General features: G+C 45.5%; 1 protein-coding gene across 2 annotated transcripts in view; it reads left to right on the top strand.

Annotated features, from left to right (window-relative positions):
- Positions 1-16,024, top strand: part of TANC1 (tetratricopeptide repeat, ankyrin repeat and coiled-coil containing 1) — a 230,501-nt gene that overhangs the window by 50,284 nt on the left and 164,193 nt on the right. The window contains exons 1-2 of one of the 2 annotated variants that reach the window (XM_079924583.1): positions 3,260-3,795; positions 3,911-4,013. The gene's annotated coding sequence lies outside the window, so the exon portion shown is untranslated. Of the gene's footprint in view, positions 1-3,259; positions 3,796-3,910; positions 4,014-16,024 lie in introns of those variants that run through there. The other variant, XM_079924582.1, reaches the window with a different exon arrangement.

Here is a 16,024-nt window from a genome sequence, read left to right on the forward strand (position 1 = left end):
TAGTGGTAAATCCAGGTCTTCACATCTGAAAACCATATTATAATCACTTCTCACATAGCAAACCCTTGACATAGGGATGGTCTTTACCGATGAGCTGTGAATCGCTTCCTCTCACCAACTCCATGACAGTGCCTTTCCAGGGCTTACTTGGGGAATGACCCGATCTGTCCCCACCCCGTCCTCTCTCTGGGGAGTGTGCACCCCCCAGGCCCTACCTCACACCCACTCCAGCAATCATCCCCTGCAAGGTGTTATTCACTCCAGCTTCCTCCAGCCCTCTCCCCGTCCATTTGTGTTTCTCCTCCCATTCCCTTCTTTTAGGCATAAATATGTCCTGCTCCCTACCTGCCGCAACAGAAGAAAACACCCTGAGGATAGGTCAGGGGCAGTGGTTCCAGGTCCTGGCTATGCGTTAGAATCAGCTGGTCAGCTTTAAAAAGTAACATTTGGGTCCCCAGAGATTCTGTTTTCATTCTTCTGGGCATCAGAATTGTTAAAGCTCCCCAGGAGATTCTGGTGGGTGGTGAGGATTGAAACCACCTCCGTGTACTTGATAGGTTTAATGGTACTAGCACTACACCTGTATTAAGGAAAATGGAAGCCACAAGATTTGAAATGGAAATAAGTATTTTTATATAATGCCTGTTGCTGCTCGAGTCCCAGACGGATGCGGAGTCCCCAGAGTTTTCCTCCTTCCTATTTTTTGCCTTTATTTAAGTTTGCTTTCTATTAAGCACCAGCATTCAAAATGAAACAAAACAAAGAGCTTCCTTTTACTGGCTTCAGGATTTCTGTGGGATTGTTCTCCACTGCGATGCATGAGCTCTCAGAGCGGGGTGTGACCCAGTGAAAGCTGTGGGCTTCATCACTGGTCACCCTCTCTGGGCCTCACCCTCTCTGGAGTAGCATTCAGTGCAGCAAGACCCTGTACCACTGGAGGGCTTGGACTGTCACACGAAATCGCCGGACACACACTTTGGACGATAAACACAAACCCCTAGTCATTGTGGTCCGAGGATGCCCGCTGCTAGGTTTCTGGAAGGACACTTAAGAGAAAAAAGCTTATTTCTGTTGGATAAACAACTTTAACGTCTCTCTGTTCATCTTTGAAACAGTGATGACCAGGAGGTAAACCCTAATGATTCTCCTCAAAAGCCTTTTCAGGTTTTATTTTTAGGCACTAATTGGAAATTAGATCCATGACAATGAAAAGGTAGTGATTGGCAATTGAAGGCAATCATTGGCAATCATTCACCTGGTCTCTGAACGTCTGTTTTAGGTTCCATAAAAATTCCTCCAATAAGTGTATGTTGTCTTCTTTTGCAGTTTACATGAGAATATTTTGTGGCATAATGCTTGTTTTTCAAAACTGTCTTGGGCCCACATTTTGGACTGTGCATTGAAACTGAATGGAACCCTTTGGGTGGAGGAGTGATGAAATGAGAAAATGTAAAAAAGTAAAAAGTTCCATTTTTTTCCTCATCTAACATTGATTTTAAAGGACAATTGAAAACTCGAGGCCTAGTTTCTCTTCTGAGTCTGGTGGATGAGTGATCTAACTGTAGTTATAAGTAACTTCTCAAACACCACTCAGAGTTCCTCTGGTCTCGTTGACCTCCGTTTTTCCTTTCTGTAATTACTGAATATGGCCCTTAAAACCCATGTAGGACTGAATACAGAATCTAGACTCTGTGATCTCATCACCACAAAAACAGACTGTAGGGACAGTCCTTTTTGCAGGAAGTCATCTCCCCTTGGGACTTCTGTGACTCTGTAATTTACAGAGCTGTCTTTGTCATCTTAAACTCAGAAAGGACTGCCCCACCCACCCCGCCCTTACAGAGGTAGTAACAAATGGGTTGCTGTAGGTGAAGAGGCCAGAGAGAAAGCACGTGTGTGCATCACCTGTTAGAGATGTAGTTGTAAGTGCACGCAGGTCCGTGCGTGCTCTGGGCCGAGGGTCTGCATGACAGCAGGCATGTCGTGGGCTGTGATGGCTATTCTTTTAGATTTGTCTGTTGGCTGTGGTTGGGACAGAAGAGGCGACTGCCTTTTCTGCTGAGGTGTGTTATGTGGAAGGAGGTTCGCTGAAATCCTTGCGGCAGCTGCGAGATGGATTCCTTCCCTGGCTGCGAGTCTCGGTGAAGAGGCAGGTGATCCCTTTTATGAGTGAATAATAGGAGGATGCCTCAGATATTTGAGCTGCTGTGCACCAGGTGGTGCTGTCCTGCAGTGAATGCTTAAAAACTACCAGTGAGGTCAGCAACCCCGGGAGGGAGAAACCTGGAGCGCTCAGAAGGCTTGGCAGAGTTTATGGGCTGTCGCCGAACATGAGGTGAGATTTGACAGAGGGTGACCACCTGGACTGTGTAGGTTTCTCCTCTGCGTTCTCCTTGAATGAGACCTCAGCTGTCCTGAAGTGGGGGGGAGACTGGACCTGTGTCCTGCCTCGGTCCCTGGTTTCCTCCCAGAGAAAAGCTCCCGTGCTCCGTTTTTATCTTTGAAGTCGTAGTGGGTAAGGGGGGCATGTCTTGTAGAGCCCATCAAACAGACTTACAAGGGAGAAAAAGCCTCCACCCGTACTTTGCATGCACAAACCTATTACACTCCGGTGCCTTGCCAAGGTGGTTTTGTTGGCTCCAACGTGACTACACATGATCCGTCCTCTTTGGCAGTGAAGCCCGGCAGCGTTGCTGCAAGGGGATTGACTTGAGCCAGAGCCCGGTTGTCGGTGTGTTTGAGCATAGATAGCACCCTTGAAAAAGAACGTCTTCCAGTACCAGAGTAGTAGTAAAAAAGAATATTTCCCAAGGAAATGGACTCCGAGTCAGTCATGGAGAACCTCTTGTTGGAATCCTTTAATGAACAAACATGCATTGACATCTGCCTCTACTTTTGATTACAGCAGGAGGGTGATGTAGGGGACGGCAGGGAAGACCAGCCCTTGAGAAACGGGGAGGAGGGGAGGTCAAGGCAGCAGGAAGCAAATGCTAGAATGTAGGTACCCTGCATTCTACCACTCTCAAGGTGCTTTGACTGCAGAGGAAGGACTGGCGAGGTTCCATGGGGGTGGGTGGGGTGGGGTGGGGTGGGCAGGCAGGTGATACTTGAGCTGTGCCTGGAGGATGACTCATCTCCAGAGTGGGGGGAGGGGTTTCAGGATGAGGGACTGGGGAGAGTAAAGGTGTGAGATTGGACAGTGTGTTCGGAAATGATGAGTCGTATAGAGAGCTGGGACCTGTTAAGAGTGAGGTAGGAAATACGGGAAGAAAATGTTCTGGAGAACTTGAGCGCCCTGAGTGCTTTAGAGAGGTTCTTGGCTCGATATCTCAAACCTTTGAAACATTTGTGCTTTGGGCTGCAAACCCATTAGCATCACTTAAAGAGAAAACCTGAGATAGAGAGGGTAGTCCGGACACTGCAGTACCTTGCTCAAGACAAGGGGCTTTCAGTCAGTGTCCCTGGTCACTTGGACAGAGGGTATCGGGAGAAGGAATGAGTTTTCTTGGATTTGCCAGCCCATCACCCTGTTTTTTCCCCTGTTAAGAGTATGTAGATGCTGACAGCTGTTTCCTCTCCATCACTGCTTTGTCTGGAGTCCTGGTTGTAGCTGTGGCTTTTTTGTTTTTTTTTTGTTTTTTTGCGTCACGCGGGCCTCTCACCGCCGCAGCCCCTCCCATCGCGGAGCACAGGCTTCGGACGCGCAGGCTCAGCAGCCATGGCTCACGGGCCCAGCCGCTCCGCGGCACGGGGGATCCTCCTGGAGCAGGGCACGAACGCGCGTCCGCCGCATCGGTAGGCGGACTCTCAACCACTGCGCCACCAGGGAAGCCCGGTTGTAGCTAGTTTTATAAGCTCTGTGCTTCTTGCGTCAGAGGACGGGTATGCTGACCGGTTTTCTTTTTTGCAGTTCTCTTCCCAGCTTTCTGTGGTCACAGAGGAACTTTCTGGGTGCCCCCCGAGTAAGACAGCGTCTCTCTGTTGCCAGCAAGTAGAGTCTGGGGTGAAGCGAGGTGAGTGAGACCCAGGGAGAATTCGTGCTCTGACAGACCAAGTTTCCCAAGATACGTTACTTTCTGAACAATTTTGAGGTCTTTGAAAGTGAACTGGGATTTTTTTTTTTTTTTTTTTTTTTTTTTGCGGTACGCGGGCCTCTCACTGTTGTGGCCTCTCCCGCTGCGGAGCACAGGCTCCGGACGCGCAGGCTCAGCGGCCATGGCTCACGGGCCCAGCCGCTCCGCGGCATGTGGGGTCTTCCCAGACCGGGGCACGAACCCATGTCCCCTGCATCGGCAGGCGGACTCTCAACCACTGCGCCACCAGGGAAGCCCTGAACTGGGATTTTGTTCAAAGAAATTTAAGAATAATTTTTTAAAAATTCGTGACTTAATTACGATGTTAAAGCAGTCATTATTAATAATAGGGATGCATTGATTCATTCTTTTAAAACTTTGCTGACTTTTTTTGGTGCCCGTTTCAGGGTTTTTTGGTCTCTATGGTGCCTAGCACAGTGCTTTTCCATTAAAAACATCTAATATATGTTGTGTGACTGGCTTAATATCTTACAGTTTGTAAACAAAGAAGTAGAACTGATAAACATTTTCAGACTTTTAATAATGTCAGACTGGCTGTCAGTTTTTTTTTGCTGTTTTTTAAATCGAGATGTAGTTGGCATGTAACACTATTAGTTTCAGGTGTACAACATAACTAGTCAATAGATGAATATATTGTGATGTCTGTTCTTTATCATGTCATTTTCTTGTTCCCCAATCCCCATGAAAAACTTATCAAGTTTAATTACAAACCTCCCTTTAGTTACTGAGACAAATAAGGGAATGTTTTCACCTGCCTTACCCAGCTGCTCTTCCCAGGTTGTTTTTTTTTTTTTTTGCGGTACGCAGGCCTCTCACTGCTGTGGCCTCTCCCATTGTGGAGCACGGGCACCGGATGCTCAGGCTCAGAGGCCATGGCTCACGGGTCTAGCCGCTCCGCGGCATGTGGGATCTTCCTGGACTGGGGCATGAACCTGTGTCTGCTGCATCGGCAGGCAGACTCTCAACCACTGTGCCACCAGGGAAGCCCCCCCAGGTTGGCTTTTCAGGGCCACAGCAGTTACAATGGCTTGGGTTCCATCTCCCATCTGCTCTACATACTGTCTTTTTTTTTTTTTTTTTAACAAATTTATTTATTTTTGGCTGTGTTGGGTCTTCGTTGCTGCACGTGGGCTTTCTCTTGTTGCGGTGCACATGCTCTAGGCGCATGGGCTTCAGTAGTTGTGGCACGCAGACCCAGTACTTGTGGCTCATGGGCTCTAGAGCGCAGGCTCAGTAGTTGTGGCACGTGGGCATAGTTGCTCTGTAGCATGTGGGATCTTCCCGGACCAGGGCTCCAACCCGTTTCCCCTGAATTGGCAGGCAGATTCTTAACCACTGTGCCACCAGGGAAGCCCCTCTACATACTGTCTTGTTAACCTCTTCTGAGTGTGTCCTTCCCTTCCTGGGCCTTAGGAACTTTAAGCAAGTTGCTAAACTTCTCCTGTACTATGGTTTTCCTGTACTGCAGTCTTACATGTAAATTGTGAAACAAATACCTACTACAAGGGGTTTGGTGAGGCCGGAGGCTCCTGATGGTTAAGAGTTTGTTCTGTTTCTCCTTTTTTGTTTGTATTCTCTATCTGCAGTGTGGAGCATATAGTAGGACTCAAATATTCCCTCTTTCCTTTAAGGAGAGAGAGAATTGGCTGAGAACGGAGTCTCTAATCCCATCCTAAGTGCACACAGCTTGGAGGACTGTTGTTATCCATGCTCAGGTGCTTACGGTTGAGGCTGTGGAGTAGGGATCCCCAGGAGGTCCAGGATGGAACGGTTGACTAGGGACATTGGAGGCTCTGCCCTGGATCTCTTTTCTGTGGGTGCTGGAAATGCTCCTCCGTAGGAGATGGGGTCAAGGTTAAAGCTGCTTCCAAACCTCTGAGTGTTCTTGAGACATGCATGTGACGTGCAGGTGCGCTCTGCCATCTGTCCAGCATGGCTTACTCCTGGGATTTCATATTCTGTGCTCACCCCTCCTGCCGTGCCTGGCTCGTCCATGAAGAACACAGTGGCCAATTGTCCCCCACCTCAACTTTGTGGGAATCCTGCCAGAAGGTAAAAACTTCTCAACAGGCGCGTGGCAGGGGAGTACACATCATAATCTCCTGTGAGGTTTCAAAGATTAGGGCACCAGGGCTCACCCTAGGTCTGCTGAAGTAGAATTTGGGGGATGGGGCGGGCGTCCCTGCTATCTGTGTGTGTGTGTGTTTTTAGAAGCTCCTCAAGAGGTGATGGTGTGTAACTTCTTGAAAGGTATTTGTATGTGGAGTAGACTTAAAACAAAAACCTCTTTCTGAGCCTGAGCAGATGTTTGGGGGCATTATTTTTGAACTCTGCTAACTAGTGTGACCAGTTTATACTGCCAAGGCGAGCAGTCCCTTGTAGTGCCATAATCTGCATCGTAGAACCATTTTATAACTTTTATTTAAAATTGCATAGGACACCACTTTCTATACACACAGTATACAGTATACAAGGAATGAGGAAAATGACACTGAAGAACAACTTACTAAATTTAACGAGAGCTTAGGTTTATTTAGAAATCCAGGTGGGAATCTGCTTAAATGGAATTTTTGCCACTGTATGCAGGGATTTGCATATTGAAACCAAAGCCTTTCCGACTTGTGGTAACACATTTCTCAAAATAATGTTGAAATAGCAATTTATATGCACTGTGCTAAGAGTTATTGGACAGGAAATTTAGTAAGTTAGACATTTTTTCCTCCTCCAGTTTTTGGGTGGTAGAGAATTTAAGCTAATTTTTCTTTTCTCTTTCCCTGGGGACCAGCTTCAAGGAAATAGGAGCTTAATAGCAAAGATCATGTTAAATGGCTTTTGTGGGTTTTAACTATGTCTCTTTTGCAAATTTCCTTTTCTCTGGGGAAAAAACCTTTGCAATCTGTTGTTGTTGGTTTTAATAATTTGATGGGTTTGGAGAAGGGTGGGTGTCTATTTGGAAATCAAAGAACCTTACCATTTAGGGAGAGACCTTACAGATGATCTGCTGTCTGGTTTCCATCACCTCAACTTTATAGAAACTGCTCCTAAGGTCACACATGGCCTCTAATAGGACTTGTGACGTGACTTTTCTGTAGCACTTGATATATTGATCTCTCCTCATTTGAAACTTTCTCCTTTGGGTTCCTTTGCATTTTTCCCACTTTTCTCCTTTCGTTTCTTCCTAGGCCCTTCTCTTCCTGCTGTTAATGTTCATGTTCCCTGGGCTTGCATCCTTGGTGGTTTGCTTTTAGTCTGCTCAGCCTCTTTGGGGAGCTTCAATATTCCTGTGGCTTTAGCCACCACCCACATGTTAATCACCCCCAAGTCTTTCTCTGAGTTTACCCTTGTCTTAAACAATCTTTTGGACATTTCTACTTGGATGACTCATACGTACTTTTAACTTGAGCTATCCAAACTGAACTCATTTTCCTCCTAATTATTGCTTGCTTTCCACTCTCCACCCCCCAAAGTTCCCTCACCCCCATGCTTCTGTCTGCTTTTCCCACTTTGGTCATTGGCACTGTTCAAGCCAGAAATGTGTGACTCATCCTTCACCCTCCCTCACTCAGTCAGCTCCATATCGTAATTGGCGATTAAGTTCTTTTTTTTTTTTTTTCTTCAGTACGCGGGCCTCTCACTGCTGTGGCCTCTCCCGTTGCGGAGCGCAGGCTCAGCGGCCATGGCTCATGAGCCCAGCCGCTCCGCGGCATGTGGGATCCTCCCGGACCGGGGCACAAACCCGCGTCCCCTGCATCAGTAGGCGGACTCTTAACCGCTGCGCCACCGGGGAAGCCCAAGTTCTATCATTTTAATATCCCAGATAAGAAAGGAAAAGGCCATTCCAGTGACATTTAATTGGGCTTTAAAAGTTGTAGTTGGGCTGTATAAGCAGATGTAATAACGTGGGACCATTTATGTCATATACATTTCTTGCTAGGCAGAGTCCTAGGTACTTGTCATGTTGTTTCTAATTCTTACAGTTATTCTGTAGTATGTCATCTCTGTTACAAAGGAGGATTCTAAGGTTTAGAGAGTTTAAGTTACAGGCTCAGGATCACAGGGTAGGTAAAGCATGGTGGGTTAGGATTTGGGGATTTTAACCCTATGGATCGGTCTGCCTGCCTCCAAAGCCTGTACTGTCATGTCACTCTGTCTTGTTATGTTCCCATGATGCCACAGATTTAGACTTCTAGTGAGTAGGTTGACTGTGTTGAAGGCAGGAACTGGGTCTTACTCAAATTTCTGTGTCTGTGTGTGTGTGTGTGTGCGCGCATTTTTTTTTTTTTTTTTAACATAGTAGGTGGTAAACACAAAACTCTTAAATGGCAAAACCATGGTCTATGTCTTCTGTGGCTTCATCTGGGTTCAATCCCTTGTTTTCCTATTAGCTGTGCACTAGCTGGGTAGCCTGAGATAAGGATGGTAGGGTCATGCTGCTTACCCATGCAGGGTTTTTATGGGAAAGTGCTTTAAAATTCAGGGACAATTTTGAGAAATTCTGTTTAGTTGTGGAAGTTGATACAGTTGGCCAGCCCAGATGAGTTTTTTTTGGGTTTTTTTGCGGTACACGGGCCTCTCACTGTTGTGGCCTCTCCCGTTGCGGAGCAGGCTCCGGATGCGCAGGCTCAGTGGCCATGGTTCACGGGCCCAGCCGCTCCGCGGCATGTGGGGTCTTCCCGGACCGGGGAACGAACCCGCGTCCCCTGCATCGGCAGGCGGACTCTCAACCACTGCGCCACCAGGGAAGCCCCAGATGAGCCTCTTTTTTTGGTTTTAAATAACAGCATGTGAAAATATAAAGTCTTCTGGACCTCTGATCGTGCTGATTGAATCATTCGTGTGCTTGCAGTAATAAAGGCAGAAAAGTCCCTTCCAAGTAAAAACCTTGTTAATGAGAATAGTATATATAGATCTGATTTTTGCTCTTAGTTCTGAACATAACTTTTGGAACAGATGAGGATATGATCTCTGAAACCAGGTAGTACGTATTTAGGTCTAGGCAAGTGAATTAAAGCAGAGTCTATTGAAGTTTTTTCTTCTGTTTGATTGATCTTAGGACGATGGACTTCAAGATGTGCTGTACCAAAACAATCCCTAAATCCTGGCACAGACGGTTCTGCATTTTGTTTCCTCATAGCTCTCTCCTCTTGCCCTGTCCTGAGAAGGAAATGCTCTTTGTTTTCCGTCATAGTTCTCCCTTTTCCATCATAGTTTGGTAACAAGGTCCTCTGAGGAGAGGGTTGTCTTTAGTGAAGGTTTAATGGTTTCTAAATTCCACAGTGACAAATTGGTTTTATATATCCTGTCTTTAGGCCCCATGCTGTGCAATAGAGGCTGGTCTTGTACATCATTTAATTTCGGGATCCAAGGCTTAGGGTGCCAAAAGTGAGGGTCTAGTGTTCTTCAAGAGAAGAAATGGAGTGCCGTGTTAAGAGGGAAGGTGTGGCCTGGGCAGGCTACGAAGTTTCTCTGACTCTCTCTTTATCCCCTCCTTTCATCAGAGAGGACAATTATAGTCCCTGCCTCCTCCTTGCTGTGAGGACCAAACCAGACACTTCACAGTGGAAAACGTAACGGTGCCTGCTACTGGGTGTGTTTGTGTCCCCACCTCTGCTGTTATTTTTATGGTGGTTTGTCGGATTCGTGGAGTAAAGGTCTTCTTCTGTTTGTTACAGATTTACAGTGTTGATAAGAGATAATTGTAAGAAGTCATAACATAAGTCTGAATTGGAAATGAATGGCTTTGTGGTTTTCAGTGAGTTATCAGTACCTTGAAATATGGGCTTTATTAGGTTTGTGAGAAGGAATAAGGGAATTGGCTTGGGAAGTTGGACTACATAAAGACAAGGGCCAGGTATTTATTATTTTATATCCAGCTCTGTTGCAGACTCGCATATTTTTCTGTACCAGAAAGATGTTTCAGTGAGACTGTGACAACTTAGTACATCTGTGCAACATCTTCATTTTATCTAGAACAGCTTCACATCTACTGTCTCTAATTCAGTCATTCAAGAAACATGTGTTCCACTGGGTTCTAATTGGGCTGCTTTTCCTTTAAGAAGGCATTGGGACCACACACATATTTAGGAAATAACTTTGTAACTGTGTTCATGTACTGTGTATAAGGAACCTTTCCAGTTTGGAGACTGTAGTTTCTGCAACTCAGCCCCTCAACCCCAACTTGAAAGGAGAGTGATCTCTGTGTATATGTATGTGCAAGTGTGGTTTCTGTGCCACTTCACAATACCGATTTTGTTCCTTAGGTCTGAGATATGTTTCATACTTGTGTGTACGTGTCGAGAGGTGGTGACAGAATTCATGATCAAAGGTTTCACTGCAGAGTTAAAGGGCCTTCATTGAACCTGTCAGTGTGTTTTAGAGAAAAAAAAAAAATCTGATGTTCATACCTGGCATGTCACCTAACTTCAGGTGTAAAGCTTGAACTTCACAGGTTTGATTAAAGTTTTATCTGACTTTAAAAATGACGTTTGTAATCTCCATGCATAGGAATTCTGGAATTCAGAACTTAGTCGATGTGTTTTTTGCTGTTGGGTTGGGGTTGAATGCCTCCAGTTTAGATCAGAGCTACCATCCTAGCCCTTCTGGAAACTGCACAAGGCTTTCATCTTTCTGGGAAGTGTGGCTGGTGCCACAGCTGAAACAGTGAGCCAGATTTAGGTAATTTTATTAGTCTAGAAAAAGTATTACACTTTGGCAGCTGTTGTTGTAGGTTCCTAATCATGGAAACAAAAACCGTCTCAGTTACCCAGGATCCATGAGAAATTGGCAGTGGCCCAGTGTAAGTCCATGTATTTTGGGCTCTGAATTATATTTATCTTCATAGGGCATCCCCTGTGAAGGCATGCAGCTGGGGAATGGCCTGGCTGTATGAAGCAGAGAGGGCAGAAGAGGCCAAGCCTTGGGTACCAGTCTTACTAGGAAGCCTGATCCAGTTAACTGGAAGACTATACTTGCTAGACCTTAAATACCTTTTAAAGGGTAAGAAGAGCATCCATGAAAACAATAAAAGTGATGTAAAACACACTTGTCCCCAATATTCACCCTGGCTTTCCTGGTTTTGAATATTGTCTCACGCTGTAAATTTCTACAGCGCGCGCGCTCTCGCTCTCTCAGCACCAGGCTGGCTATTGTGAGTTAGTAATTTGGTGGTGATGGACTTCCTTGTTAAATAGAACTTTTACAGACTACTCTGAAAACTAATCATGGAACTTGGCATTTAAATGTTAAGAGTGGTGCATATGTGGAATACCCAATCCTGCTAATGTGTGCCAATTAGTAAGTTACCATCTAATTTCCTGAATTTCAGTTGTTCCATGAGTGGTGTAAAACTGAGCTACTGTTTCTATAGAAACTCCTGGGCTATTAGCAGAACTTTTGGCAAGTCTGAGTAATTGTTCTGTTGGGTCTGACTCTGATTCTCTGGGTCAGGGTCCCTAACCCTTAGGGTCATTGGATGCACTTCAGAGGATCTGTGAATGTGGGTGAGTGGGTGAAGAAAAAAAAGTACATCTTTATTTTCACTATCCTCTAGCCAAAATGTGTTTTTTCCCCTCCAATCATGAAAGGGGCCCATAAACCATGTAGTGTCAGCACCTGTGGCTTTGCCACTTAGAAATTACACACTTTTGTATCACATTGTGGGAGATAGTTTAAGCTATCAGTTATGCCTACCACTGCTCAGAAAACTACAGTAGCTCTTAGACCTGCTCTTGTGTCATGTTATTTATGCATTAAGAAGCACACATTACTGTTATCACAGATTGCTTTCTAAATATTTTGATGTCGTTTCAATATAATTGATTTTCTTTGTAATCGCATTTTCTATGTCAGAATCGCTCGGGAACATTCTGATTGGAGGGTCTAGACGGCTGAAGCAGCCCGTGGCACTTAAAAGGTCACATGCTCCTGCCTTCGATGACACCCTTGTATTATCTTTCCTATCTTCCTTGGAGACTGGATTTGTTAACATTTAAAAAACAAAACAAAACAAAACTCTACATGTTTGGCTTTTATGTCCTAGCATGAGTTGTCTTTGACTTCTACCGTCTAGAGCGCTGGTATTCCCCCATTTTGGGGCTGTTGGAATGGATTAAAAAATGTAGCCATCACCTGTTCCCATGTGATCTTTCTCATGGGCCCCCGTGGCAGTCACACTTGGCGATTGCCCTGCAGCCAAATGTTTATGGCCCAGAATGGTTTCCCTTACAAAGTTCAGATAAGAGCACCGTGATCCATGTGTTGAGATACTTGCTTTAGCTGTGGGAAGAGATGATCCTGTGTGGCTTGTATGAATTTGATTCAGCTCTCCACTGCATTAGCACTGCAGGCATTCCCCAGTTTATTTTAGAACTTGATGTCCAAGGTTAAGACCCTATTACATTTATTGGACTGTGTAACACAGCCCAGAGAAGGAAAGCTTGGGTACCAGGCCGTTCCTTGCCCCAGCCCATCACCTTTTAATAAGCTTCATACAATTCATTCTAGTGAGAAATGGGCAGTTTTTTTTGTTGCTGTGTTTTTGAGCTCCCCTCTTGAATAACGTAGTTCCGAATTTCCGGGTAAGTGATAGGAATAGGGGAAGCATTGCCCATGTGACACAGAGGTCTCTGCCCCCAAATAATCTTCCTCGTTGGCAGTATGGCCCGTCTCCGTGTTCTCCCCCTGTAAGCTCATGAACTGAAGAGTGTGCTCTTTTCGTTGCATGTATATTGTTGTGTGATGCCTCCAGATCATACACATTGACAGCACTGTAGTTTGAAGTAACTGATAAGATGGATGCCTAGCAGAACTTGAGGGAGTGGACAGGAGGTGTCTTTCAATAGAGGTAGATTCTCTTTTTCAAGATAGATGGAGGCATGGGATGCCTCTCTGGGGGTGTGGGGGGGTTGTGTTTGTGTGTGTGTGTGTCCAGGCATGTATGTGTGGCCAAAGATGATTTTTCTCCCCGTTTGAAGGTTTTGTCTGGTTTACCACCTCACCAGGCCCCTGGGAGCTCGTCTCTCATTTTTATCCAAAAAAGTAGGCATAGAATAGGGACTTCATGGTCGGGCTCTGGAGCGAAACTGCTTGGATGGGCCCCCATGAGCTACATGACCCTGGGCAAGTCCCAGCCTCTCTGTGCCTTCACAGAATGGAGACATTAATAGTACTTTCCCCAGAGGGTGGTTGTGAGGATTAAATGACTGTGTGTGTGTGTGTCTGTGTGTATACATACATGTATGTGTGTGTGTATATATATAAAAGTAAAGTGATTAGAGCAGGGCCTGGAATATAATTAGTGTTAAATACATGTTGCTGGCTGAACATCAGAATCACCTGGGGGAGTTTAAAAAAAAAAACTACATGGGTATTGCAAACTCCCAACTTAATGAAATCAGGGCCTGGGGAGGTTAAAACCTTGTTCAGAGCATCCTAGCAAGGCACTGACAGAAGTGGAGGAGGGATTTTGACGTCTTGTATTCTGGGGCTTTAAGAGAAAGATCTGTCTGTCAGCTCCGTAAGCAAGAAATCTTTGTGTAATGAATAGCTGCCTTTCACGGGGCATCTTTGAAGCTGTCTGACCTTTTTCACTTTGAGGCCAGTTGCAGTGCAATTTAAAAAATTTAATTTCTTTAGATTTATGATACCAGGCTTCATTCAGCTGGCACTGATGATTGAGTACCTTTACACTTTTTGAAAAATGGACTTTCTGACATGTCTTCAAGGTCTCTTCTCCTTTCATACCAAAGGCGTATCATCAACCCATGCCGTAGACTCCTCAGAGGAGTTCCTTTTTCATCTGTGGTGATGGTTTATCAGCTACTGTGATGACAGTGGCCCTAGGAACAAGAAATGAATCTTCCCCCTCACAGTGATAGCACCTACAGGTGGAAGAGACTTGGTATTGTCCTGTCAAACGGTAAAGGGAGCGGTGTTCCTGTTAGACAGATGAGCCCGTGAAAGGTGAAATAACTTGCCCAAGGTCATTTTGTTAATGTAATGCCTCCTACCTTTACTCAGGGACCTGTGATTGTCACACATCAAGAAGGTGGTCAGGTTCATAGCTCTGTTGTGTGATACAAGTGGAAAACTTAACGGGCAGGAGAAGGGAAAAGAAAAGAGGATGTCATCGGGGTGGTTGTTAGGGAGCTAACCGCCATATGAGGGTTGGGACTGGGGTCTCCAGTTGCTATAAACCTTCCACAGGGGAGCATCCTGTGATCCTGGTCACATCCTGCACGGAGCTCTGTGAGACAGGATGGGACCACATGCAAAGTCTGTGGTTCATGTTCAAACCCTAGGTGGTTCTGTACGGGCTTTTGGCCTCATGGCCGCTGTGGCCTAGCGTTGGCTTTCTCCCAGCTCTCCTCGGCTGGAGCCATAACAACGGTACTTTCACCCTCATACAAAAGCCACTGTGTCCTTTAGACTTGTATTCTGTGCTCTCCTGGTCACCTCCCTGTCCCACCTTCCCTCAGTTCATTGAGGACTTTGGAGGCAGCAGGTCAGAGCCTGAGCTTTCAAGGCAGACCTGGGTTCAAGTCCCAGCTTCACCTTTACAAATTGTGTAACCTTGGGAACGTTGTTAATCCCTCTGAGCCTTTGCTTCCTTATTAATAAAAAGGAATCAGTAAAACTGTCCCATAGATTTTTTTTTTTAAGGATAAAATGAGATTACATATGAATGTAAAGCTCTTCCACTTACCTGATACACAGTAAACACTTAGTAAATAAGAGCTGTTCGGGTGGTTGCTCTGCGACATGTGAGATCTTCCCGGACCAGGGCTCGAACCCGTGTCCCCTGCATTGGCAGGCGGATTCTTAACCACTGCGCCACCAGGGAAGTCCCATGGGCCTTGCATTTTAAATGAGGATGCTATATTTACCTAAATTTATTAGGCTGGCAGTGTGTTTCGAGGTACAGTTATTTCCTTTGAGAATTATAGCTGGAAAAATTACGTTCCTCCCCGATGTATCCATTGATACTGAAGTGAGAAAGCATACTGTGCTTGCTGGTGAAGCAGAGCAAGGTCTGGCCATCCAGAGTCCCGCAGACTAGTGGAGGAAGCAGGTGGGTGAGCAATTAAGACAAGACCCAGAAGGCTTCTAAGAGGAAGCTTTTGAGGTGGGTTTTGAAGTGGGCTTGGGAAGTGTCTTTGCTTTCTCTAATAGATTAAGTATCTATGACTGTCTAGATGGTGGTGGTGATGGTAATAATGTCACAGTTATTTTGTCCTCGAGTTAGGTAGTGTCTTGCTGTTAGGTTGAGAGGCGGGTGCTTGGCTGGGGAACGTCCGGGTGAAGACAGCTTCTGGATGAGCAGGGGCTTTCTGCAAGACTGGTGCTCAATCTTGCTCCAGAGCCATTGGCCTGGGAGGCACGATTATTGCCAGGAACGCTGCCCTTGGTTATTTCCCTGTCTGAGCCCTTCCTGGTTTGAGGCAGAATGTATTACTTTCAGGTTTTCTGTTATTATACTTATCCCTTCTGTATGCATATTCGAAACGCCAAAATATAACCTGCCTGCAGCTGGTGCTTCTGAAGGCCTGGTAACAGAACAGGTCCTGCTATGGAGATGTGCTGTTCATCGTGTATAAGTCAGATAACTTGGGCCATAAACTTGGAAATTTGTACTTGGTATCAGAAGAAGTCTTACATTATTAGTCCAAATCCCTTGTGGGAGAGAATTGATTTTGATTTCCCCTCCGTAACAACCTTGCTATTCTTTCATTTAAGGAGATTTATTTAGTGTTTGTTGCATGTAAGGTACTCTTTTTGGTGCCATGGGGGATTTGTAGAGTTCAACATTTTTTACTGTGATTTTGATTGATAACCATCTGTAAGTACAAAGTGGCATGTGGAATTAAAGATACCTTTTGACTATCATGGCCTGGGAAGGCTCTATGGATGAGATAGTGTTCAAAGTTGAATGG

This window comes from Stenella coeruleoalba (assembly GCF_951394435.1).
Source record: "Stenella coeruleoalba genome assembly, chromosome: 6".
Taxonomy (NCBI): Eukaryota; Metazoa; Chordata; class Mammalia; order Artiodactyla; family Delphinidae; genus Stenella; species Stenella coeruleoalba.